This window comes from Podarcis filfolensis (genome assembly GCF_964270895.1).
Source record: "Podarcis filfolensis genome assembly, chromosome: 1".
Taxonomy (NCBI): domain Eukaryota; kingdom Metazoa; phylum Chordata; class Lepidosauria; order Squamata; family Lacertidae; genus Podarcis; species Podarcis filfolensis.
Window position 1 is genome coordinate 43,075,610 of NC_139604.1, and position 19,217 is coordinate 43,094,826.

General features: G+C 41.9%; 1 long non-coding RNA gene across 1 annotated transcript; it reads right to left on the reverse strand.

Moving 5' to 3' along the window:
* Nucleotides 1-621: 621 nt before the first annotated feature.
* Nucleotides 622-1,911, reverse strand: LOC310749422. Its single transcript, XR_014541615.1, has 3 exons — nt 1,842-1,911; nt 940-1,062; nt 622-713 (listed from the first exon to the last, which is right to left on the reverse strand). It is a non-coding gene; the product is annotated as an uncharacterized lncRNA (long non-coding RNA).
* Between the last annotated feature and the right edge of the window lie 17,306 nt (nt 1,912-19,217).

The window sequence follows — 19,217 nt, forward strand, 5'->3', positions numbered from 1 at the left end:
GAAAAAGCACTATTGAATTCCATTAGAGGTCTTTGTTTTTAAATCAGTCATTTCTTTGTGAATAGCCAACTATATACTTCTTGACCCTATCGGGGAGTAATAATTGTGAACTAATATCACAAAACATTAATCTGAGTTACTGATTCAATTAAAGCTACTTTCTCCAGGATTATTTCTGTACTATCAAATGTGAAAACAGCCTGAGTATTGCAAATACGTTTCCTTCTTTCTTTCTTTTTTACTTTTTGCTGGAGGAGAACACACTTTCTCAATTTATTTTCTCCCAAGTCCAGTTTCAATTCATTAGGTATAAGGAAGGCTACTAGATTAGATTTCTTAAAACACACAAACACACACACAACCGTGCCAAGGAGAAATAACCCCAATCAACAAATCTATAAAGGTAAACAGTTTTACAAGATGTGCCACAAATAGTTCATGCATAGTCTTGGTTAATTATTAGGAAAATCAATAAATAACTCCCCATCTTACAAGCCAAACAGTGCCACCTTATCTATCCATCACATATGATTTATCCAGCTTCATAATTGCTTGGATAATTAGTACAGGATTTAGGTTCATTTGGTATGCCAAACCCTTTGGGAATGGTTGAATAATTACCATTTGTGGAGACGATCAAGTTATGAATTATTCTTTCCCATACAGAAAGGTGGCTTGGGAACTTAGCAGCATGCCTTTCTTCATTCACTGCCCTAAATACAAATAGGAGTTTATCCATCATTCCATGTCAAATGCCCTTCAGATGAAATGCATTTTAAGATTTTTTTTAAAAAAATCATGCCATGCTGGCAAATACATTTTTAGATGGGGTACAGAACTAAACAGAGAGAAATGCAGGAGTGTGTGTGACCCATGCCCCTCACATTTCACATAATGGTAAGGGGTGGGTGGGAGAAAGCGAGCACTCTTTATACAGACCATATTTAAATATTGCTTTTCTGTGTTTTCTGAAGATAATGGTCTGTTTTCAAATCCAAACGATCGTCATGCCTCTGTGGCGGAGTTTTCGATGCCCACAGCTTGAGAATGAGACTTCCCTTACTGTTGTAATGACAGGTGTAAGATTAACTTTGTTAGGTGTTGAACCACTCATGCAAACTAAATTAAATTAATGGAACAAATTTCTATCATAATTAAGATAAAAATTCATGTCAGCTGTAACCTTGCTGTACACTAATTATGTACAAATGATTTATCATCTGTTTCGCCCAGAATATTAATCCTCACCTCATTGATAACTCCAGCCAGTGTTAAGAGATGAGAGTTGATTAACAATGACAGATTGGGCAACCACACTGCAGAGTGCCTGTACAACCAGGGAAGCCAATAAGATTTAAATGGCACTTCTTATTTAGAAATCCATTCCCATGGAAACAGATGCATACTTAATGAGGGGAATGGAGATGATTTCAATAATGATGGATATTGGAACAGTGGGCAGAGCCAATCAATAACAATTAAGCACTTAGTCTACTAAAGCTATGGTTCTATATAGCAGGTTATATACACATTAGTTGGACCCCGATTCAAGACATGTTTTATAGAACGTCTTTATGCTTTGCTGTTAATATTATTTGCTTTCATAATTGTGGAAGGCACTGCTTGGGTTTCATATGCTACCAAGCCTATTTTCTGTTTCAAAAAGAAAAAAATGAATATATTAGAAGAAACAGACATACTAGGAAATTCTTGGAATGGTCCAGATGTGACATCAAAAATGAATTGCAATGTCAAAGACCTACAAATCTGATTTGCTGTTAGTATTACCATAAACATACATTTGTCAGTTTGTTGCTTGTTATTGTTGACTACTTACATACGTAGCTTCCAAAAATTGGATTCCTTATCCATATAGAAGTCACACCTCACTAAATTCTGTGTAGGGTTTCTAACATTGTATTCCTGTTTGTGACTCTTTGAGAAGCCAATAAAGTGAGCTTTGACTATAATAGGTTTATTTGGATATGCACTACTCAAGTGGGGGCATTCACCAAAACAAGGGTCTTTCTTCACAACGGAAGAACAGAAGTGTCAACAGAATGTTTGATGTAAAATTCTAGACTGCAGAGAAATGATCCCTAGAATAACCAGAAAAACCCACAGTACTCTGGAAGCGGGCAAGCTCATGCTGAAAAAAAGAGCCACTATTATAATCCGGGATTGATGTCTTTGAGACACGCAAATAAGAAGATTGTTCTACCTGTTGGGAGCCTTTCAGTAACCCAGACATATCGCTACTTACTGTGGATTGATAATAAAGGGAGGGAATACAGTATTTTTCATCAGTAATGTCACTATGCTATAAACCCATTCTTTTCATTTAGGAACCATTCTCTTAGAGTTCCAGATCACCATTCTGGAACTTTGGTTTTGGATGTTAAAAGGTTGGGCTTCTAACGACAGAAGGTTCCTGACAAATGTTGAAACAATAGACAATCCAGACTAGGCTGGATTTTATTTAGACTAACTAAACAAACCTTGAAACTCAATGGCCAGCCTAGACACTGAGGTTGCAACCCTGACTCCCGTTTTGTAGTCCTTAGCCTTTTGACTTCTGAAGGACAATGAATTCAGGTAGGGTTTGGTTATGTGATAGAGATTTCATTCATTGGCCATTGCCTGTCAGTTTTCAGAGTCATCTGCAATTTTTGCCCACCAGCACTGCCCGCTTCTAGGTATGACAGCCAATGTGTATGTGTAGCATTTTCATTGACACACCTACCATGGTAGCTGACTCTGAGCAGCAAGTCATTTGTTTAAGTCTTTGATTGGAAGTTGGCAGTGTTACTGAGAAGATCTCCTTATACCCGTCATGCTCCTCTGCTCACATCTTGGTCCCACAAGATGCAATGATGGGCACCAATTTGGATGGCTCAGAAAGAGGATTGAACAAATGCATGGAGGATAGTCCTATCAATGGCCACTAGCCATGGCTGGCTATGTTCTACCTCCACTGCCCTACCTCCACTGGTTGCTGGGAATCACCAGTGGGGAGAATGATGTTTGTGCTCAGGGCTTTCCATAGGCATCTGGTTGGCCACAGGATGCTAGGCTAGATGGGCCTCTGGCCTCATCCAGCAGGGCTCATCCTGTGTTCTTATACATGCAGAAGTGTCACCATGAGAAACAACTACAGCAGAGTCTACATGCTGGCTGTTACCTGTATACCATACTTTTGCAAGATCTCAGAGAAACAGGGCTCGTGTTGTGAACTCCTGGCAACACACATTATTCAAGCATTTTTCTAATGTTGCCAAGACACCCAGATGCATAGAGGTCTACTCATGCACCCAGCGACAGTCTTATGCACCATTTTGCTGTGCATTAGACTTCAGTTTATTAAATTCCAGCTTCAGCTGAGAGAGAGCAGGTTCTTCGCACTTCTTAGAGAAAGGCACTTCTTTCTCTGCCCTTCTAGCAATTTCAGGGCTAATTGCCTTTGAATGTGTAAATGCAGATAATTAGAAGAATCATATGTAGAAAGGATTAGACAGAGTGTATGCAGAACAAGTCAAGTATTTGATTCTCCAATTTAATTTTGGATCTAATATCAACTTTAAATAACAGAAAGAGCCATAAGATTTATCATCCTCTCCTCTCTAGGGGAAACACATCTGCTTCGAACCTAATCAGCCACGTTCTATCTCCAGTGCTCTGCACACAAATGCTAATGAGGGAACGTTTATGTGGCAGAACAAAAATGGATCATAAACACTGCAAGTCAGATGTGGCAACTAAAAATTGCCCTGCACATTTTCATGAAGATTCAGTGCCTGCCTTATGCAATCTCTGTTACTCCTCCTCCCCGCTTCTCATGAATAAAAATTAGGAAAGGGAGACACATAAAAAAGAAGTGCATTAAAAAACTAAAACCACATTTTCATGTGCATTGCACACCTATACACTCACAGTCTTGCTCTTGTGTACACACACACACACATCTGTATGCAGAGCAATCCTTCTTGTGGATTAATGTTCTTTGCAAGCTGTGTGGTGTGGTGACTCATTGTTCTGGAAAGTACCATTAACACATGAAGCTGCCTTTTACAGAGTCAGACCATTGGCCTGTCCAGGCTAGGACCACCACCCTTGATGGGCCTCCCAGGCCTCCCAGGTTTCTGGCAAAGGACTTTTCCACTCCTGTTACCTAAGATCCATTTTAAATCAGAGTAGCCAGGAATTGAATGCAAAACATGCACTCTGCCACTGAGATTTTCAGATGGTTGTATGGTTGATGTGCCAGGCAGACTTGGGTAATATGATGCCCTGAGCGAGGACAAAATTTGATGCCTCCCTTAAATAATTCCTATTTTGACAATAATTCAGTTTGTCACAGCTGCCTTTTCAATGGATCTTCTCAGTAGGTACCCATGTAAATATAGGTTTTAAATTTAAACTTTTTAATTGCTACTTTTTTGCACCCCCTCAGCTTGGCACCCTGTGAGGAGGACCTGTCCTCACTGCCTTAAATCCGCCACTGAGTGTGTATATGCTCATACATCTCCAGGGACCACAGAGCATCCTTAGCCCTGGGTGTGTGACACAGAGAATGGAATATAGCATCATTGTGCTTGTAGACTTCTGTGGCTAAATACAGATGACCATTGACATTTGTAACAATGGGTACTAATCTGAACTTTTTACATGGTTTATTTCTATGGATCATGCCATCTGCAGATAGCATAAGTTTAATTTAAAATATACTACTCATGAGCTACCTGTGACCCTGGTACAAGCTCCTATCTTATACACGACCTGGAAAAAACCCCATAGTTCCAAAAAAAATCAGAGCACTCTGTGTTTGCCAGGAAGACCTGGTTACCAACTTCCTGCAAGCAGGTGTCAATTCGACAACAGCAATCTCTTTTAATGGCAATTCACGATTCAGGAACTGTCAAGATAAAGCTATGGTCTTCCCAAAGTTGACGCCATGTGCTCTTCACTTCAGAGACGGTTCATAAAACACAACAGTACACTAAGAAGGAACAAACAACAGGGTGTTGTATTATTTCCTCACAAAGGAAGCCCCCTCTCCTCTCCATAGAAGTTAGAGTCAAAGGGTGGTTAGTTAGCTCACAGCACCAGTGGGGGACCCCCCCTTTGCTTCTCAAGGATCAACACTGTTGCTTGGCTGGCACAGAGTTTTGAAGGGTAGACCTTAATTCTCACACAAGGCACAGATCTCAACTCCCATAACTTTGCTATTGTGTTAATAATAATAATAATAATAATAATAATAATAATTATTATTATTATTATTATTATTATTATTATTATTATTTATTATTTATTATTTATACCCCGTCCATCTGGCTGGGTTTCCCCAGCCACTCTGGGCAGCTTCCAACAAAACACTAAAATACAGTAACCTATTAAATATTAAAAGCTTCCCTAAGCAGGGCTGCCTTCAGGTGTCTTCTAAAAGTTTGGTAGTTATTTTTATCTTTGACATCTGGTGGGAAGGCGTTCTACAGGGCAGGTGCCATTACTGAGAAGGCCCTCTGCCTGGTTTCCTGTAACTTGACTTCTCGTAGTGAGGGAACTGCCAGAAGGCCCTTGGCACTGGACCTCAGGACAGAACGATGGAGGTGGAGACGCTCCTTCAGGACTGAGGCTGTTTAGGGGTTTGAAGGTCAGCACCAACACTTTGAATTGTGCTTGGAAATGTACTGGGAGCCAGTGTAGGTCTTTCAAAACTGGTGTTATATGGTCTCGGCAGCCGCTCCCAGTCACCAGTCTAGCTGCTGCATTCTAGATTAGAAGAAGAAGAAGTAGAGTTTGGATTTGATATCCCGCCTTTCACTCCCCTTCAGGAGTCTCAAAGCGGCCAACAATCTCCTTTCCCTTCCTCCCCCACAACAAACACTCTGTGAGGTGAGTGGGGCTGAGAGACTTCAAAGAAGTGTGATTGGCCCAAGGTCACCCAGCAGCTGCATGTGGAAGAGCGGAGACGCGAACCAGGTTCCCCAGATTACGTGACTACTGCTCTTAACCACTACACCACACTGGCTCTCAGTACATTTCTGAGCTGTAGTTGTAGTTTCCGGGTCACCTTCAAAGGTAGCCCCACATAGAGTGCATTGCAGTAGTCCAAGCGGGAGATAACCAGAGCATGCACCACTCTGGCGAGACAGTCCGCGGGCAGATAGGGTCTCAGCCTGCGTACCAGATGGAGCTGATAAACTATTACACAGCACCTCAAACTATTGACCTGCACCTCCATGGACAGCTGCGAGTCCATTGGCCACCCTCATCAGGCTAATGTCCACCTCCATCCCATCTACAGCTGGGTAGCAACTTGTTACTGCCAATATCTAAGTTTGGATCAGCTTAGGCTAAGAAAAGGGCTGCACTTCTGCCTGTGTCCCTGATATCTTCCCACAAAGCTTCTCTGCCAGAGATAATTACATGAGTCAGGCAATGCAAACAAACAGCATTATTTTGGGATGCAATAAGCAGAGACTGCCTTTGCGACACAGAAGCCATTCTGCACCTTCCGGTAAATAAACATTTTTCATGCAGACATCTTTTAAAAGAGGCAATAGGCCCACAGCACCGCTCAGCCTTAATGAGCATATGAAGGCAGGGTCATAGGTATATTTCCTTCTCTTTCTCTTTCTTTTCCTTTCCCTCCCCCCTCCGACCGCCCTGCTAGCCTAATGAGGAAAGTGACAGACACTGAAACACTTCACACTTGAGTAATTTCCCAGGCATCAACAACTGCAATGTTCATAGAAGGTGCCGAGTGGGGAGAGGGGGTGGGGGTGGGGGTGGGGGGAGAGAGAAAGCTATACAATAAATGTGGACTGAATGCATTGGCCAGAATAAGTTATCACTAGGATAGAGATCTTGGGGCAAGCTCCCCTAGGAAATTTAAACCAAAAGAGTCAATTTAAGGCATCCCTAGCAGTGCATTCAATTAAAATTAAATTTGAAAAAAAGATTGCGGGAGGTGGGGAGAGGAGAGAGATCAGCTGCTGTTCCACTAGACCACCTGCCCAAAGGAAGAAGGGAAGGGAAGAAAGGGGCGGCAAGGGAGAGATAGACAGGCAATGACCCTGCCCCATTGGTGTCTGCAAGCTGCTTGCAAATTGCTGAATAATATCTACTTTTCTCAACTGTCCATGCAACCAAGAAAGAAAGAAAGAAAGAAAGAAAGAAAGAAAGAAAGAAAGAAAGAAAGAAGTCTTTCCTTCTTACATGTTTAAGACGCTGGCACTCACTTGCAGATGACACCTCCCTTTGCCCCCTTTTAAAATAAGTTCTATTTTTAAGGCAAGGTTTTATAAACCGATGTACATCAGAAAGGCAACATATGCAGCAAAAAATAAAGTGTACACAGCAATTTAAAAAGCAGACCTTAAAAAGGATAAAATTGCAAAAGTCCACAGAGCGTAGTATAAAAGGGCTGAGTCACCCTTTGCAAGAGAAAGCTGCCTTAAAAAGATGCGCTTTCAAAAGCCACCTGAAAGCAAAAGTGCTAGCTAGGTGCTTAATGGGTGCTGGTACTTTTACAGGGTGACTGGAAGCCAAAGCCAAAAAACAAAAACCCAATGGGGTAGGCAAGAAAAAAAGGCTAATAGAGCCAGTGCGTTTTGGCCTTACTGGTACAAAGAGAAATTCAGAGAACAATGGTTCAAAATGCAGATGTGCAGCCTCTTTAATCTCTTGCACTGCAGACATGGTCGCACACCTGAATTTTGAGTCTGGGTCTGAAGTTCCCTTGCAGTGTGAACCGCATGGAGGGTGAAAACCTTGTGTGTTGCTACTGGCAAACCTGGTGAGGAATTGGGTTGGGGAGGAGGATGGATGGACTGCAGGAAGATGGAGGAGGGACAGAGAAAAAATGAGGTTTAACAATCCTGGTGTGCAGAGCAGGGGGAGTGGGTAATGTAAAGTGCAGAAACATGTGCACTGTGAAAAGAAGGGGCAACAAAGGTGAGGAGTCGAGAGTAATCTTTGGTGATGTCAGAAGATTGTGAAGATTGTACAAAAATGATTTTTTCCTCCATGCTCCTCCTCAATATGCTGTTTTCAATCTAGGTTGATTCTAGAACATGGGTAGGCAAACTAAGGCCCGAGGGCCGGATCTGGCCCAATCGCCTTCTCAATCTGGCCCGCGAACGGTCTGGGAATCAGCGTGTTTTTACATGAGGAGGATGTGTCCTTTTATTTAAAATGCATCTCTGGGTTATTTGTGGGGCATAGGAATTTGTTCATTTCCCTGCCCCCAAAACTATAATCTGGCCCCCCACAAAGTCTGAGGGACAGTGGACCGGCCCCCTGCTGAAAAAGTTTGCTGACCCCTGGTCTAGATCCTGCTGTCCCCAAGAGCGGCTGTCGTTCTTTGATCCATGCTGGAATACCCTCCCTTCAGTTAGATTATCTACGTCTGTTCCTCCCTGCAGATGCCCGAGGTGGTTGAACAAGGAAGTGGTTTTGCAATCTCGGTTTATGCCCCCCAATGCATTCACTCCCCATTGCCAGGAGCTCCTTCATCTATTTCCAAATGGACACACTGTGAGGTAATGCAGAATCAATATGCATTGAGTGTACATAAGAAGAGCCTGCAGGATCAGGCCAATGGACCTCTTTTTCTAGAAAAATAGCACCGAACAAGAAGCCATTTTCAGGGGCAAAAAATATGCAACAGATCTAGGTTGTGAGTGGACTACTTAGAAAAATTAAGTGCTTCAGTCTCCATTGATTCTAGAATAAAATGTGTGTACGCAGTCCGAATGCATCCCTCCATAGATTACTTAGCAAACATATGAAACCAGCCCCAAGCTGGCACCATTCAGGGTGGATCTGGGTGAAAAACCCATTTAAAATCTCAACGTGATCCCACCCTGCCCCCAACACCCTACTGCGTGAAGTTATCTTCTGCATATCAATAACATTCTTGGGACTGGAAATATATGCGAAAGGTATCACCCAAAGACATATAGAGAAATAACCTCCCCTGTTCGAGCGAAGTCTAATTATTCCTAGCATTTAAAAAATAACAATGAATGAGCAAAATAAAATAAAAAATGTGCCATGTATCTTATGTGAGCATTGTAATTAACATGGAGTCTTTTAAAATTCCTATCTGATGCCCATGCTAGTTACAGCACATATTTAATATATGCAAGAGCTACATCTTTTCGAGGTTTCTTTTACTTTATTCAAATTACTAATCATTTAGATCCTATCTGAAAGCCTTTCCTCCCTCGCTCCCCATGCATGCTTAACCTAATTAACTATAAATGAGAAAAAATGCTATTCGCATAAAAAGAAAATGTTAACCTATAAATTATCCAGCTCTCCCTACTGTAGCTGGAAACGCCTCCCTTAGAAAAGCTGAAATTTTGGTGCAGTATTCTTGGCATGCAGCGTGGTGAGCATCTCGCAGAACCCTGCCCCTGGCCATTTTATGCAATGAAAGGCAACATTTTGCTTTTATCGAATTCTCTCGGATGTTTCCAGAATCATATCAGGCTCTACAGCCATATTAGCAGTCAGCTCGAAAACACCAGTCAGTTAGGTCATTATGGCTCAGGGCTTTCCTTGAGCCACATTTTAGCTTCGGAGACCAATCTCAGCGCCAAGGCTTAATTCAAATAACAACAAGGTATTTTTCTGAGCATGTGCAGAGACACATATTTGAAAGCGGGCACAGCTCAGGGGTAATGCACATGCTATGCACCCAGAACACTCCAGGTTCAACCTCTGGCATCAAGTTGCAAGTCATGGAGAAAACTGCTGCTTGAGACTTTGGCTGCATTCATATCATACAGTGGACGCTCGGGTTGCGAACGTGATCCGTGCGGGAAGCACGTTTGCAACCCGCAGCACCGCATCTGCGCATGCACGGGTCGCAATTCAGCGCTTCTGCGCTTCTGCACATGCACAAAGCGTGATTTAGTGCTTACTAAATCACAAAGCATGATTTAGTAACCCATTCTGGTACTTCCAGGTTCGGCGTGGTGCGCAACCTGAAATTGTGCAACCCGAAGCATCTGTAACCTGAGGTATGACTGTACATTGAAAGCAGTGCCAGATTTATGTATAAGCTAAACAAGCTATAGCTTAGGGCCCCACTCTTTTTGAGGCCCCCAAAAAATTTAAAAGAAAAACAACAACCTGGATGTACATATCCAAAATATAAGATAAAAAACAAATAAAATAAAACCTACATACAGCAACAGTGTTTTGTGTTGTGTAGGCTCCTATGATGTAGTGTAATAATTATTTCATTATTAATATACTTCTTCTTAATTGTATTTCAGTTCAACAACTACTTTGATAAAATACATATTTTGTTGTGCGCAAGTGGCTTTAGATAGCTATTAGGTCCATAAATTACCATATAGCATATATTCAACACAAAAAACAGCGACAATTTGTTGTTGACAAACTGGACAGCTGGGCATATAAAGGGCCCCATTACCTTCAGTAGCTTAGGGCCTCATCAAACCTAAATCTGGCCCTGATGGAAAGCATCGCTGCCAAAGAATCCTGAGAACTGTAGTTTGTTAAGACTGCTGGGAACTGTAGCTTCTTGGGAGGGGAGGAATGTATTTTAAATGGATGGCGTGCTCACAATTGTTAGTAGACAACATTGCACTGCAAGCGCCAGTGGCCTGACTTTGCATAAGACTGTCTTTTATGCCTGATCATCTACCTACTTGCCGATAAGTGATTCAAATCCAACCCATGGATAGAATAAAGGGGGGAAAGAGAGAATCACTTCCAAGCTGGTCAAAACATGCACATGATCACCTGCTAAATCATTAATTGTAGGTTTCACAATGAGAATTTTCAAATCAGCTCTGACTGCATCCTTGTAGACAATTTAGGTGCAGTAGTATGATTCAGGCGGTGTGCACGAAATGATTTGCTGGGGAATCATTCGTTCTAGTGTGCGGTTTGGTCAAGAGAACTCTTAATTGAAATATACTCAAAATATCACCTTTATTGATATATTGCAACATCTATATTAGTCGGTTAACAAGCTATTTAATTGGCTGAAAGCTAAAGTGTTAATCAGCTGACAACCTTAATTACCGGCGGTGCTGGGTGGTGAATGGGAGCCAGGAGTCAGAAGCCAAGAATCACAAACCAGGAGTCAAGAGCTGGGGCTTAGGCACAATAATACTATTATTATCCAAACAAAGGCAGTGTACACACACACATTTACTCTTCATCCAGTGCGCTACCACTGCCGGTTGGGGTTTGTGCATGCGATGGTAGTCACAATTCATATCTATCCTGCTATCTGTTCTTTAGTTTCTTAGGAAATGCTGTGTTTTATTTGCTATTTATTTATTGCTTTTTTTATCCTCCCTTCCCCAATAAGGAGCTCAAGGTGGCAAACATGGTTCTGCCCTTGCTCAGTTCATCCCCACAGCAACTCTGTGAGGTAGGTTAGGCTGAGTGGGGATTTGAACCCTGATGCCCCAGGTCCAGCACTCTAAGCACTGCACCACACTGACTCTCACTGGCTCTGGACGCATTTCCTCCTAACCTGCTTTGATCTGAATTAAGAAAAAGAATGATGTAATTGCATTTGAAGCTGGCAATGCACGTGTAGCCGAAGCCACGATATGAACGGGCAAGCAAGCTGGTGTTCTGTCTATTTCTTCCAGATCAGGGGAGGCCATTGGGAAGTCCACTTTAGAACACAGTGAACACTCTACAGCCCAGATAACACTTAATAATAATAATAATAATAATAATTTATTATTTGTACCCACCCACTCTGGGCGGTTTCCAACAAAGATTAAAAATACATTAAAATGTCACACATTAAAAACTTCCCTGAACAGGGCTGCCTTCAGATGTCTTCTAAAAGTCTGGTAGTTGTTGTTCTCTTTGACATCTGAGGGAGGGCGTTCCACAGGGCGGGTGCCACTACCGAGAAGGCCCTCTGCCTGGTTCCCTGTAACTTGGCTTCTCGCAGCGAGGGAACCGCCAGAAGGCCCTCAGCACTGGACCTCAGCATCCGGGCAGAACGTTGGGGGTGGAGATGCTCCTTCAGGTATACTGGACCGAGGCCGTTTGGGGCTTTAAAGGTCAGCACCAACACTTTGAATTGTGCTTGGAAACGTACTCAAGACCTCTAGCCCCAATGGCTTTTAACATAGGTTAACAGAGTATTTAGTTTTATGAATTTTGGGGTTCCTGGTTCTCGCTCTAATACCTCTTAACAACGACCAAATCCTCAAATCCTAGGTCTCATAGAATCACAGGTGTGTAGAGTTGGTCCCTGAGGGACATCTATTCCCAACCATTTCAATATAGGAATCACAACTAAAGCACCCCTGGCCATTTTGTTTTGCTTCCCAACTCTGCCTCTTAAACCATAACTATAAAGAGTGATGCCACTGCCTCCGAGGAATGATAAATTAGGGATGTCTCCAGACAACCTGCATATTGACCATTCATAATGATCTTCTTTTATTTTTTATTTGGCACGGAAATTAGACAATGTTGGCTATGTGGAGAGCATTCGTTCCAATTGGTTTGCAATTTCGCAAAAGCACTGAAAAAACACAATAGTTTCAACATAAGAACATAGGAAGAGCTCTGTTGGATCTGACCCAAGGCCCATCTAGTCTACCATCCTGTGCTCACAGTGGCCAACCTGATGCTCAGGGAAGGCCTGCATGCAGGGCATGAGCGCAACAGCACCCTGTCCGGCTGTGTTCCTTCCATTCTTCCTCTCATGATCTCCAGGCATATTGCCTCTGATACTGAACGCAGTTCGCAGACGTCCTGACTCGTAGCCATTGACAGCCTTCTTCTCAATGAATTTATGTCTTTTAAAGTCATCCATGCTGGTGACCACCAGCCATCACTACTCCTGTGACAGAGTATCCCAAATTTTCACTGTGCACTGCAAGAAGTACTTCCTTTTTTAGCTGAAGATGATAGCACATTATCCATGCTGTGCTCAATTTATTAATTTCTTTACCCCACCCCTGTCTCTTGTTGAATAGGTTGTGCAGGGTTTTGAAGCGCTATTAGAAACTTGCCAAACCTGTTCACCAGAGACGACAGTGGAATAAACGTTAACACCTCAAGATTCTATTCCACTTCAGCTTTCTGGTGGTGGTGGGGATATTTATCGTCTTGTCTTCAGCCTGAAATATAACTTATTTTTTGCCTTTTCACAACAGCGGGATACTCTTCCCATACACACTTATCAAAGGGCAAGCCTATGTATCTTGAAGGAATCCCAGCCTTTTGATGATTGGGGTTAAGCTGGTTTAGGATAATTTAAATTCTGTTTAAAAAATATTTAGAGTTTTAATTTGTCAGCTTTACTGTACTGAGTGTCGGTTGTAGTGCTGTGTTACCTGCCCTGAGCCAGCAGGATAGAAATCCAATTTGCTAAATAAGTAATCTTTTTGTAAGGCTGGTCATTTGCAGTACTTATGACTCTTCCTAGTGTTCCTTTTCCTGGAAAGCTGATAGGTCTTATTCACAGACGACACACTCCAGCAGTTTGATAAATACATAACTACTTGAAAAGGAGTTTCTTGGGACACTGTGTGTTATTCATCAGGTCTTATATGGACACACACACACACACACACACACACACGAAAGGCCCAGATCAGTTCTCAAAGTTGGTTTTTTTATCATTATTTTCATTATTTGACATTTTGCGCTGACTTCTTTGATCTTCCCCTTTGCCAAGGCACACAAAGAAAAACAGCATCCAAGGACAAGCCCAACTGCACATATGGCGCAGTGAAAAATATGCTTATATACTTTTAGCGTATTATCTCGTAGCCGCTATCTGACAATTGAGGGTGAGGGAGTATTGTAAAGTCATATTCTATAGCAGGCATAATGCTTATCAGTTTATTTTCCTTTGACCTTCTGCCTTAGAAAATTAATTCACTTGAGCTCTCCTCACAACTCAGAACATTAGGAGGGGGAAAAATAATGTTAGCGCTAGTGAATATAATCTCTGCAGGAAAGCTGTGCAATTATTCAATGGCCTAATCTTATCTCTTGTTTCATTTTTTTTATGGCAAGTCTCCATTTAAACACATTAGATATACTGGGCTATTGCCCTGCACCTTCAAAGCACAGTAAATAAATGCAGCTAAGTGCCACCAAGAGTGAAAGAGCTTATAATGAGAAGTGTGAATAGACGGGGGTGCCATTCATCATTCTGTTCAGTCCAATATTGGGGCTCTTTTTATCAGCAGTATCCGTAGTAGTGTCATCACCTCTGGTATAAATCTTCTGTCAGTGTCTGTCGTCTCGGCACCCTATTAAACCCATGCTCTCATATAATCACCAAATGACCTTTGGATGTCTTTCATTAACCCCTGACCTAAACCTTGCCAGTGTCTTGTTGGTAGGTAAATCTATGACATGACATTTGCCTATAACCCTACATTTATCTCCATTTATTAATTTGTGCTTTTTCAGTGACTGCTCCCAAGCCGAAACCTGGTAAGGGTTTTAGATAACAGTGGCTTTCGTGGTTTTGAATTGAATAGGCTCTTTAAGCTTATTAAACGTGTACGTTTCATTCTTAACGGAATATTCTCGATGACGGTGCTAGTATCCCCTCGCCCCAATAAATCAAGAAATCTTTTTCTTGGTGGTGAAAGATGCCCAATTACTTCTATTTGTCAAAGTGGAGATTTTCTTTACAAAACAAAAGGCGTTGTCTGCTGGAAGTTCTTCTGAGCAACTTGGATTTCAGTGAATGGGAATTGTGCAAGAGCACCACTCAGGGTGTTCAGCTTGGTTCAGCTTAAATTGTGCAGCTGTGACACAGCTCAATCTAAAATGGCAGACTCAAGAAGCACCCATTTGTTTCTTTGCTCCATTTGCTGGTATTTATTTATTTTCAAGTTTTGATTACAGGAGGTAGGCAGCCTGATCCCATGCAGTGTTAGACGCACGTACACCTACATTGGTTAACGAGTTGTTGTTGTTGCTGACGACACACGTACACCTACATTGGTTAACAAATAGTAGTTGTTGTTGTTAGCTACTTACTCTTCACCAGAAAGTTGCAGCGCAGGCTATAGCAATATAAAATGCAATATTGAGAATAGTTTAAAACAAATCGCAGTCACATGTCTCCTAAAAATATCTCTCAGCTATGAAAGGCCAGGCTAAAGAGGTGCATCTTGAGAACAGAGGGAAAGCTGTAAATGAAGAAATAATAATAATAATAATAATAATAATAATAATAATAATTTTATTATTTATATGCTGCCCATGTCAATGAAATTTTCAATTTCATTGTTCTGCATGGGACAATGATAATAAAGATATCTTATCGTATGTGATTGGGTTGCCCCAAGCACTCTCAATGGCTCCTAACAGAATATTAAAAACACAAGAAACACCACTGTGGACAGTGAATTCCACAATTTAGGGGTACCAGAAAGAATGTCCTCTCCTGGGTCACCCTGTCTCCGAACCTCTGAGGGCCCCATGAACACATTTCTTTGTGATTAGGGAGGTGTGGGCCAAGCCAGGTGCATGTTTATTCACAGTCCCATCCCACCCGTGAGGCAAGCTGCCTCAGATGGCAGGAACCACAGGCAGTAGATCTCAATGTAGATCTTTATTCCCCACTAGTTCCCAATGTAGACCATTACTCACCCTTTTTTCCCTGATGGGGAGGGGTGCCAAAAATATCTTTGGCTGGCCGTGTTTATTCATCAGCTAAACCTGTGTGAATAACCTGCCTATGCTTCCTGATATCTATCTATCTATCTATCTATCTATCTATCTATCTATCTATCTATATCTATCTATCATCTATCATCTATCATCTATCATCTATCTATCTATCTATCATCTATCTATCTATCTATCTATCTATCTATCTATCTATCTATCTATCATCTATCTATCTCTATCTATCTATCTATCATCTAAAGGCAGGATGTAAGTAGCAAGACTAACAATAAAAATTAATGGGTGTGGATTTGAGAGGATTCCAAGTATGAAATTAAACACAGGTTGCATGATCAGAAAAGGGTGAGCTGTGCATGACTAATGCCTGGCCTACAGATAAACAAAGAACTCTAGCCTTTCCAACTGACTATCCGGTAATCTTTCATAAATGATAAAATAAGCCAATGCAACTCAAATTGTGTATTCTGCCTCTATAGCTGGCGATGTGAGCTGATGATTTGATGCTACAGCTGTTTCTTTATCTTTACTCTCTAACATGTCAGCCTCGTTGAAAAACCAATTTTATATGACTTATCTCTTGTAGGCTGCACTCTTGCCGAGTTGCTGGAACTGTTAGCCGTGTGCTGTCTCCCTTTATGCACAACCATGTTCCTACACACTGGACATTACCAGCTTTGATTACAACCCTTTTGCATACGCATTGGAACAGCTATTCTGGTTCTTCTAGTTTCCTTTAAGATTTGGCAGCAATTAAAAGGCTGAATGTTTACAAGAGCTGCTTTTAAACAAGCAACACTTGCATTCCCGCCCCCGCCCCCAATGTTGCATGCCAAATTCTGAATACCCAGCAGGAAGGACATATTCAAACTGTGCTATTCAAAGGAACAAGGATAGATATTTTAATAACTGCGTGGCTTTAGAGCATACAGTATATTTAATTATAGGCTAAAAGTAAAAATGTTCAGACTGATACCGCCTTTCGAGGGAGGTTAGACTGACACCTTCATTGGCGATTTCCCCCCGGTGGGGTGGGGTGGAGGTTAATGGTACAGTTCTATTATACATTATTCAGAATAATAATAATAATAATAATAATAATAATAATAATATCTTTATTGTCATTGCCCCCTCTCAGGGACAACGAAATTACTTGACTGCTCCATAAAAACACTAATTAAAACAATACAGTATAGTACAGCAAGGAAGATTAGATGACTTTCAAAGTCCAGGCTTCCCATTCAGGGCTGAGATCGCTCTGGAGAAGAAGCTGTGCCAATAAGTTCCATCAGTCCCAGGTAAACATATATTGGATTGTAGCTTATCAGTGCAATCCTCAGTATGTGCATGTGTGAAGTGACAGGTAGTCACTTCTAAAGCCAGGTCATGATGGGGAGGCAATGGAAGTGTGTGCACACTAGGGGACGAGCGGGGAACTTGCTCCCTTCCCTTTGTACAGCTATCAGTATTTTCTAATGCCCCACTCCCCGGTTCTAGTAAGGGAAGAAATAGTTGTGCCACTTCTGGACTGTTGTACACCCTGGACTGGACATTCCACCCTGGAATGTCCAACATCAGTGGTATCATGAGGCCCATAGAGATATCTGTAGGCATTCTCCTCTGCTGCCAGAGGCGCCTCTGCTCAGTCTTAACCTCCTGCAGCCAGCAGATCGGTGGGGTTAGGACTGTTGTAACCTGCCATTTTTATTCTGCCAAGCGTTTGCTGCATTTTAATTCCTACCTGCATGTGAAGTCATTTTATTGGCTTGTTTTGACATTTTATGGGTTTTAATTGTAACACTATTCTAATATTGTAAACTGCCTGGGGACGCTTTTTAAGTCTGACTGACACCATACAAATGCTTTTTAGAATTATGATGCAATACTCAATGAAGTATGATGAAGACAAATAGTAGATTTCACGTTTTGATTATTCCACAATGCAAATCTAGAGCTAGGTTTCTCCTACTTAAATCTTGAGTGCTCTTGTGTCTCCTACTGAAGTCTAGTTAACTATATACCTTCATCTCGGGTAGCTAATGTCTTGGGCCATTGGGCCAACCCTGCCAGCTGTCTATGCCACTGGTTTTCAACCTTAGGTCCTCCTCAGATATTGTTAACTACAACTCCCATTGTTCCTGGAGTCCCAGCAACCTGTGGGAACTCCAAGGCTGAAGAACATTGCTTCACACAGATTTTCATTTGAACATGTGGAAGTTGGGAGTGAGGATAGCGCAAGCAACCCCATTCCCCTACCAGTTTTGAAACATTGTCTTAGGAGGGCTGAACTGCAGCTAATTTCAACGGCAAATAAGCTGTGAGAGTTTGTACAAATGAAGCTGGCCCACTCCGAAAGAGACCGACAGGCTGTTGAGAAGGAGTATGCAGGAGGCCCCCAAATGCAATCAGATACTCCCACACTAATGCTCTTAGAAGCAGAACTCTTGAGGCACTGAAGGCCTCCCATTGTCTTTTATGTACCACTCTGCTACCAAGGATAATCCCACAGAAAGGTAGAAATCTTGCTACAGCAATCTCATGTAGAGCTGAAGGCAGAACCATTCTGATGTCCCTGCAAATATACAGTGTGGCACTCATCTTGCCTAAAGTTAACCTAACTTTTTGTTATCTTGTTTACTTTGCCCAGAAACAAATTTCCCAGGAACAAATCCACTATTGCCTTCATTTCTTTTATTTATTCTGTGGCCTGTGTAAAAAGACTAACTTGTTGTTCTTCTGTGTCAATGTGCTATGCTGCTTCAGTGGAAATGTCACCGTCCCCCCCCCCCCCCCAAGATCAACACATTGCTATTTTCTGTGCCCTCACTCAAACTCAACAGAATACTGTATAGTGTTTGGGGCAAGGGAGTTATTTCACATAGACTACTTCAAAGGGCCTCAAGTGTACCCCCTTTACCAAAGTCTGTTGCATAACCAGGAAAACTTTGCTCTTGCAAGCCTTTGGAGGAAATTAGTAAATGTGGTTTAACGTTTTGGGGGTTATCTGCACTGCTGCATTTTACTAATGATCAGGCTGAAGTAGTCTTACGGTTCTTTTCTGTTAAATAGGATCTGTTTTATGTTGGGAATTGTGATAAGGTCACTATCTATGGTGGAAGGGCAGTCTAAAAATCTGGCAGAAAATATAAATTTATTATTTTGTCACTGACAGATAAAATGACCTGCTCAAAAGTCAGGTAGCTATGGCTAGGTCACCTTTGCAAGTGTGTTTTGCTTCATGACTTGTCCCTGTGTGCCAGGGAGCCTGAACCCCCTAGTTTACTGAAGAATTGAGGGCTATAAAGCCATTAGGGAAGCAGCTAGCACTGAAGTGTTAAAATACTTGCATTGTGCCACAGTGGGCATGTCACTGCAGCAATCTACAGGCCTATGAGGGTGGTTACCATTGCCACCCTACTGTTTTGATGCCTGACTGCTGCTGCAGGCTCTATTGCTATCTCCTGGGTTTGACTGTGTTCCTTGAACCTGCTACCTAAACTTGGCTCAGTTTGATCTCCTGACCCTTAGACCTG